The sequence below is a fragment of the Mya arenaria genome, chromosome 3 (genome assembly GCF_026914265.1).
Source record: "Mya arenaria isolate MELC-2E11 chromosome 3, ASM2691426v1".
NCBI classification, from domain to species: domain Eukaryota; kingdom Metazoa; phylum Mollusca; class Bivalvia; order Myida; family Myidae; genus Mya; species Mya arenaria.
In genome coordinates this window covers 35,195,106-35,204,228 of record NC_069124.1, presented here as the reverse complement: position 1 = coordinate 35,204,228, position 9,123 = coordinate 35,195,106, and the positions used below count along the sequence as shown (strand labels likewise).

Here is a 9,123-nt window from a genome sequence, read left to right as displayed (position 1 = left end):
TGTTTGAGTTTACAGCCTTTCGGTGTGTCATTTTTGGCAATATCAACTTTGACTTTACACAGTGTTGGTTTAGGGCATACTGCAGATCTTTATGACACAGATCTAAACAAGAGCTGTCACAGCATGTGACGAATGCCCCCGAATGTGACATTGACCTATGAACAAGGTCAGTACATGGAAAGTTGATCTTGCCTTTATGTGTCAAATACATATGGCAAGTTACTTTAAATTGCCTCTAAACTTAAAAACTACCACCCATACTTGACAACCTACAATGTTCTTATAAGCAGCATTCCATTGTGAATAAACACTAAGTGTGACCTTGAACTTAGAGGTAAGGACATGGGTCTTGCACATGACATGTCGTCTTGGTATGTCGGACACATGTGGCAAGTCATTTTAAAATCTGTTCATACAAGAGAAAGTTACAGCCCGGACACGACAACCTATACTCTATGTCCTTATATATGCAGCATTCCATTGTGAATAAACACCCTAGTGTGACCTTGACCTTAGAGGTAGGGACACGGGTCTTGCATGCGACACGTTGTCTTGTTATGTGGAACACATGTGGCAAGTTATTTTAAAATCTGTCCATACAAGGGAAAGTTACAGCCCGGACACGAGTTATTGAGCCGGACACACGGACGACGGACGAACGGTGCATTTTAATAAGCCCACCTTCGGGGACATAAAAATGGACCAATAGCATCGTAAAGGTTCAATTGATGTGTAGCATCTAAGCAGGCAAAACACCACTTTCTGGGCTCATCCTCAAAACATAAACTTCAATTCTGAGGAATCTACAAACTCTGCATACTACAACTCCTGGTTTATGTTTTGATACGTAGAAATGGTGGTATTTGGTTATATAAATAAGAGATTTGAAATATGTATCTAGGAATGATTTCGAATTGTAAAACGTGACTGGCTGCTGACGGTCATTAACCAACTGTGGGATGCTGTGGCCAGACTTCGAAGAGGCAGATACAGTGTGGGATTTTTTTTATAGATTCTCTGCATTACAGCAATGCCACTTGACCTTCCTGATGCCGAAGTGTTGAGCATTACACTCTCATGCAGTCCTGAAAATTGTTGGAAGATCTGTTTAGTGTAAATAAAATTTATCTATACGCACAAAAAATAAAAGTAAGCAAATGATTTAACTAGGTAATAATCAAATTGTCAAGACATATAGAAATCTAACAATAATGGTGTGTTTACATATATGGTTATTTAGTTAACCTACTCTTTATATCAAATAACTGCCTACTACGCTTTAACTTCATCCAGTTCTGCATCCGATTAAACTTGAGCTACAAATGCAGGTGTCAATGATGTGATATATCTTGAAAGACAGTGCAATGCATTTGTCCTAAAAAAAACAGACAAAGAAATATTTACAGACTAGAATACTTACCTGTCATTACATGTCACATGGCATACCAAAGCACAGTGTGGTTCTTGTTTTGACCGACTGCATTATCAAAATGAACCTGGAAAGTTTAATACATTCTTTTTTCATATTTTAGAGCTTGTGGTACATGAAGGAAAGTGATAATGAGGGACACATTTCATAAGCCATAACTGAATCAAAATATCCAACTGTAATCAATCATCGAATGTGAAATGGAAAAAAAATCCAATAGTAAGAATGTGTTTGACAGTATAATCTACCGGTATGTTAAGTTTCATCATCTTTTACATTCACTATTGATTCTATTTATCTCTTCTTAGCAATAAGGTCAAAGTTTGCATAGGCTGTTAGAACCTTCAATCCATATTCTATAGATAATTTTAATGGGTAAACCTTTTGAAGCACTTAATACCTTAGCATGTTTTTCACCGACATCATAGCGCTGAAAGTAGTGGTGGGCCCTGCTCACGAAACTGTCGCTTCCTTTCCCTGGCAATTCAGCCTCGTCCACCAGATAAAATGTCTGCTTCCCTGTATAATTAAATGTTAACTATTGTTAAATTATTTCTTAAATATTTATAAATTTTTACTACAATAGTAAGCAAGAACATAATGTAGACAACCCAAATGCTATGACCAGAGAGTTGTAGAACTAATACAGATCTACATGTGAACATCTTTAATTAAAATTCATTTTTAAAATAGAAGCTAAGGTCAAGGGTGTTTTACTTGTTTCAGTTGAATCTTTTGAAAGGATTTCAAATTATGGCCTAAGTAAATTTTTTGAACAAGAATGCAAAGCAAACAACAACAAAAACATCCAACCTTTAAAGTTGTCATAAATGTGATAAAGATGCCAAAAAGCTCATGGACAAAATTCATGAAATATATATCTTTTGGATATATTGCAATAAGTTTTTTACAAATTCAAAGGTTAAGCTCAACTAATTGAGTACCCAGAATCCAAGATGCATTTTAAAAGAGTCAAAACCAGACCTGCTAAGAATTATTCTTACTTGGATACAGTATTCCTTTCTCGGAAAACCTTGTCGAGAGACAGAACGGAATTCAACTTAAGACCACGTTTTGACCAGCACAGGTTTCTGTCCTTGAAAATACATCCGTGGCTTCAGCAACCAGGTTGGCTATAGAGATAATTAGTGTTTTATGGCATTTTAAGTGAATTTTGAATGCATGAAGGAAAAAGGCTGTATTATTAATGTAACCAGCACATTTTTTATTTCTTTTGCCTTGAGAAATGTTATTTTAATGTATGTAACTGAATAAATAAATATATATGAATGACTGATACTATGAATTAATGAAAGGTAGCAATATGTCTTTAAAATGTCTTTAAAATAGGAATATCTTTGTGTTGCTGAGATTGTTGAAGTAGCTTTTTCTTGTCCATAAGGCATTAAGCTAATAATCATATGCACACTTAATAAAACATTCTGCATCATATCATCGTAAGTGTACAGTGTAGTAAGTTTTGTTTTATTGCTTATACAATTTGCAATAATTATATGTTCGCTTAAAAGAAAAAATGTGCGAATAGATTTTTAATATGGACCAAACTGTCACCAAAGACCAGTACAAGTCAGCAGTTTTATTAGAAAAAGATATTATCTCAAAGCTGCAGCCGGAAACGATTGACAAACGGCATGAAATTCATTTATAAATGGAACAACCAGTATCAATGAGCTTATATGACCAAACTTATTCTTGACATATCATGCTTCAGTTTGAATTCTATTTCAATAATATAATCTTGAAATACTAACAAATTACCACATGTTGGCATACACCAAGTTCAGCTAGGGTGTACAGTGGACCAGCTGGCTGGTTGGTTCTTCATTTCCACCCAGGCCCAGTCATCGAGATTAGACTTTTGGATGAACAAGCCCAAAAATCTTATTGCTTGGCATCAATTTTTTTAACAAGCCCTGCTATATAAAATTCAGAATTTGAGCAAGCCCGGAAGACATTTTACCAGAGCTGGGCTTGTGGGCTTGTGCTAATTTCGACCACTGCAGGCCTGTTTAAATAATAAGAAAGGATAATTAATAAATGCACAACACTTAACCACACATACAATCATTAAAGCCCTTATAGCCTTTACAACAGACTTGGTTAACACATCTCTGGTATACCAGTTTCAAATGATGGGTTCAACACTCAAGTGTTCCACTGTGACACAAAGTGGGTCATGATAGATGCGATAAAGCCAACACTAGTCTTGGAGATGAACCCAGTATTCCAACCTGTGAACATGCAAGTTATACCACTTGCCATCAGGAAACCTGGCATTGACAACCCCATACTTTATTGGACAGTGCATGGGAGTACCTAACAATATGTGGTGGCAATTAGCCTGTTTGCATCTGGCCATGCTTTTTTATTGATCAAATTAATGTTGTTGATTTTTTTAAAAATCCCTCCATTTCTACTTTGGACTGGAAAGTGAGGCTTTCTTTCATTAGTTACAAGCCTTTGGAATTACATGTATTTTCAAACATTAATTTGAAAGTTAAAGTAGATTTTTTTTAAATAATATGTAACAACATCCAGATCTTGGTCAACGGGGGGCAGATAACTGTGGTCATGAGTCACATAGGCAGCTGTGCTCCTGGCTAATTTTCAACGAAGAGTTATATTGGTACAAGAGGAAGCTCTTAATTAATATCGTGGGCAGGGGTTTTGGGAAAATTTTAACAATATTTAGTCCAAAATGTTGCATTTAAGGAGTATTTAATTAAGCCTTAATAAAAAATATTTTGGATTCTGGATTTATAAGCATTTTATTTAAATTGTAAAACATAAATATCTTAACCTTTTCACCGTCAAATGAACAACAGTCTTAACTTGGTATGTCAAACAGCTGTTGACATACACATTTAATGAGCTGATTTTCAAAGGTACATGTCTGAACACTGTTCATGATAAACATACATTTCACATTCGTGTATGCAATAGATGTAACATGATCATGTTCAGGAGCAAAACGAAAAATATATTGCAAATCAATAAATTATTGATTATTATTTTAAGTTTGGAGTGATTAAACATACACAGCATGGTGCCAACTTAACTGTTTATTCATTTTAAAACCCAATCTTTAAACCCTGCTTGCATAAATGTCTTGCAGGGATTTAATAATGACGCAAAACAAACATCCATTTATAAGTGTTTTCGGTGAACATACGGTAATGTAAAACATTCAAACAAAATAGAAACAGGTATGAAGTTAAAATGTACCTTATCTGCAATCATCCTGTCCATTCCATCCTGGACTCTACCACGTTCCCGCAGAAATGGCTCCACAGTTGCTAGAAAGTAGAAGCAAATGCAATTTTTATATGTTAGAGCTTTGATATACGAGTGCACATGTACTATAAAAACATTTCTTTTGTGCCACTTTAGCGGGTCTGGTGTTAGAACAAATGTATATGTAGGTAACGTTTCAGGATGTTAATCTATGCTAACTCTGGGAAAAATATTCTATGGATGCATTATTTGGATTTGACTCCATGAATACTGTACACATATAATGCAACATTTTAAGAATAACAATTCATACATACGATCACATACTAGGCAGTATGGGTGCATGTATAAACTACACTCTTTACAGCATATTCAAATATTTTTCTATGGAAATCGACCGTTTATCCGAACTATTTTCCCATCCGAATACCGCGTAAATTGAATGCAAATGTTGAGACGGCGTTTTATTTATAGAGTGTCATGTCCATTTTGTTGTTGATTTCATTACTTGAACATACGATATACGAGTTTAACATTAGACAGTGTCAATTCAAAGAGAAATATGTTAAATTGTGGAGGTTTTTACATGATTTCCTCTGCTGCAAACAGCAGCGCGTTCAGTAAAGATGTTTGCGGCGAACGTTCGCTGTTTGGTTTCCCGCTTAACGTGTATGCGCTGCGTTGCAACAGGGATACAAAACAAAACGTTTGCGAGCGTTTTGTAAACGCTCGCCTGACTGAACGCACTGCAGGATTTCTAATGCGAGAATGCAGGCCTAATTAAACGACGGCCCAAGTAAACTTCGGCCCCAAAACAGCGGTCCATTTTAAAATAAAATTACCAGGCCAATTTATCAGTGTTTATGTGTGTACTTTACTATAGGGAAAAAGAACTACTTACGTTATAATCCTCACTTCACCGTTTCAAAAAAGTAATATTGTTGACACTTTGCCAACCGACATCCAAAATGTATTTACCGTGAAGATGTGCATAAGGAATAGACGGAAGCAGGTTGATAGGGGATATGTCGAATATTTCTGTGTAATTGTCAAGTAAAAATATTTACGATTGACTTACCTTAGCCGTCACAGAGATTTGATGATTACAATGTAGGCCTGATTCGGCCACCGTTTTTTTCCGCTATTAGCCATTCTCAAACAATATTCATGCATATTAAGTGTATTCTGATTCAATCAGTGATTGGCTAATTATATCGTGCACACGACTTAATTATCTCGTAGCTCGTGCACGACTTAGTAACTCGTGCGCACGACTAAAGAATCTCGTGCGCTAGCTGACTTAGTTTGTCGCGCGCACATACACATGTCACCCCTGTCCCACTGATAATACACATAATGTCTTCCCAAAGGTTGCTTTGGCAGGTGTTTTTTGTATTGCTTGGCCAGTTTGATTGATTATACGACTATACCCTAAGCAGAGCTATTGAAAAAGTGTCTTCTTACGGTTGTAAGCGGACCGTGCACGAGAATTGCGAGTACTCCCACGTGCCGATACATTTTATTTAAAAAAAGATAATAATCTAATGTTTATTAATCCATTTATAAATCTGTATTTATTTATCTATCTATCTATCTATCTATCTATCTATCTATCTATCTATCTATCTATCTATCTATCTATCTATCTATCTATCTATCTATCTATCTATCTATCTATCTATCTATCTATCTATCTATCTATCTATCTATCTATCTATCTATCTATCTATCTATCTATCTATCTATCTATCTATCTATCTATCTATCTATCTATCTATCTATCTATCTATCTATCTATCTATCTATCTATCTATCTATCTATCTATCTATCTATCTATCTATCTATCTATCTATCTATCTATCTATCTATCTATCTATCTATCTATCTATCTATCTATCTATCTATCTATCTATCTATCTATCTATCTATCTATCTATCTATCTATCTATCTATCTATCTATCTATCTATCTATCTATCTATCTATCTATCTATCTATCTATCTATCTATCTATCTATCTATCTATCTATCTATCTATCTATCTATCTATCTATCTATCTATCTATCTATCTATCTATCTATCTATCTATCTATCTATCTATCTATCTATCTATCTATCTATCTATCTATCTATCTATCTATCTATCTATCTATCTATCTATCTATCTATCTATCTATCTATCTATCTATCTATCTATCTATCTATCTATCTATCTATCTATCTATCTATCTATCTATCTATTTATTTATTTATGCATTTATTTGCTCACTAATATATGCAATACACTTATCGTCGTATAAGTCAGATACAGTTACTCGTTTTTTTCTTCAAAAGTGTCCTCTCACACACGTAAGAAACTGTTTCGCTAGGACGAACACCAATTTTATATTTTGTATCTTTTACATAACTGATACTAACACTGTACACACTGTGAACTTATACATAATGAGTTCACTAATATATCCAAAGAAGTAAACCAAATGACTCAACACTGATTATACAGTGCTCTATAAGGTCATTCGGCTGATTGCATATATCAGGGATATTGGAATGTAGATTCGCTAAAAATCATATCAGTAACTTATAATTTCTAGAATGGCGTAGTGAGAATTTTTTTTAAATGATGTTTTCTGCGTCATGAATGCATATCGAAAAGAAATGTTCTTATGATGGATACCGAGTTTAATTTGAAAGAAATGTGCAGAAAACACGGTCTTTCTACATTATGAGACCACAGTAGATCACAGTAAATCTTTTAGCACTCGCCAATCATGTATTTTTTGGCATTTTCACCTATGAAATGCACGGCAACAATCTAGTTATCAGTTATTAATAGTTTCCATAAATGCATTATTTAGTAAGTACTTAAAGGTTTATCAGTCAAAATTTATGATGGTTATACATGTGTATTTTGAATAAGAGTGCTACTACAAGGTCCATGTCGGCTTTCTTAAAATGAGGTAACTTTCCTTGCTACATAGTGGTTGCACGCAAACACTTCTCCTGTAGGGTAACCAATTCACATTTGGACCTTTCTCAATACCTTTACTGGGTATTCCCAAAAACTGAAATATTAGTTCATCAAAGCATTAAACATAACGAAAAAATAATTTTAATATTTATTAAGTTTAAACAAAATCAATATAGTTTGATACAATACAATACTGTAAAAGATAGTCTTAACGTCCCTCCGCACAAAAGACAAACTCATGTTTGCATGGGGCAAGACTTCGATATTTATTTTGGCACATGTTGTAGCAGTGTGGCACACACAAACTCATACAAACAATTTACTTTTACAAATTCTCTACACAAATACTTTAACAACACTGAAAAGCTCGAACATACTGTTCCATTCTGTCTAAATGTTGCCAGTCCCTCCGGCACATGCCCTGATCAAACCTGTATACTACCATGCAGGCGTCAACAATACATAATTACAAAGTTTCAAAGAGTCTTAATTGCGCCTCTTAATTCTTACTAACGGTGATACAGATTTGATCATATATCCTTCACAGGAATGACAGCCGCCCACGAAAAACACCCGGTGGATGAAACGTGTTTACCGTAGCGATGCACGTAGGGCTTAACTAAAACAGATAACCCCTAATTCATTCCTCGAATATAGGAACTACGGAATCCATCCGGACATGCAATCATGTATAAACACATATCAAACATGTATACAAACATCCTTTCTTTCGAATTTGAATGAAATCGATGATCGCTGTTTGAACCATCAAAAATAGAACATCACATCGATATAAGAATGTCACACCAATATAAGAACGTCACATTGATACAAGAATGTCACATCAACACCTTAATGTCACATCAATATAAGAATGTCACATCAATATATTAATGTCACATAAACATTGAAATGTCACAACAATATAAGAATGTCAAATCAACATTTGAAAGTCTCTTCAGTATAAGAATGTTACATTAACCATTATAATGGCACATCAATATAAGGTTATCACATAAATGTTAGAGTCTTATCGATCAACACATGGCACACAACACAAGTTCAATGTATTGAATATTTCATTTTTCATTGTGTTTCCCGTGAAAGGGCCTGATCCAGTTTAGCAATCAAGCCATTGTGTCATCAGTGAGGTGTTACCCATTGCGTCATCACTAAGTTGTCACCCATGGCCAAAAGCGCTGAATGAAGACAGGTATGTGCGGCCTTCGGGCTGAAATTGTATTTAACAACAAAATATCAATCATGTTTAGGTATTTTGATGACAAAATCATTATCCTTAACAAAACAAGCATCATCACCAACAGCATCACCATCATCTTTATAACCATCCTCATTATAATTTAATTAACTTTAATATTACTTTTTATATCTTTGCTGTACGAATGTCATTCGAACGAACTAGAGTGATATTTCAATTATGATATTTCCATTAAATATTATCTTTAT

General features: G+C 34.5%; 1 long non-coding RNA gene across 6 annotated transcripts; it reads right to left on the bottom strand.

Annotated features, from left to right (window-relative positions):
• Window positions 1-1,419: 1,419 nt before the first annotated feature.
• On the bottom strand, window positions 1,420-4,869 carry LOC128228899 (uncharacterized). Of its 6 annotated transcripts, none has more exons than XR_008259999.1 (5): window positions 4,676-4,869; window positions 3,209-3,681; window positions 2,434-2,562; window positions 1,830-1,948; window positions 1,420-1,496 (listed from the first exon to the last, which is right to left on the bottom strand). It is a non-coding gene; the product is annotated as an uncharacterized LOC128228899 (long non-coding RNA). The 6 variants fall into 6 exon arrangements; XR_008260002.1 differs by having other exon boundaries at window positions 3,571-3,681; XR_008260000.1 differs by having other exon boundaries at window positions 3,209-3,455.
• Between the last annotated feature and the right edge of the window lie 4,254 nt (window positions 4,870-9,123).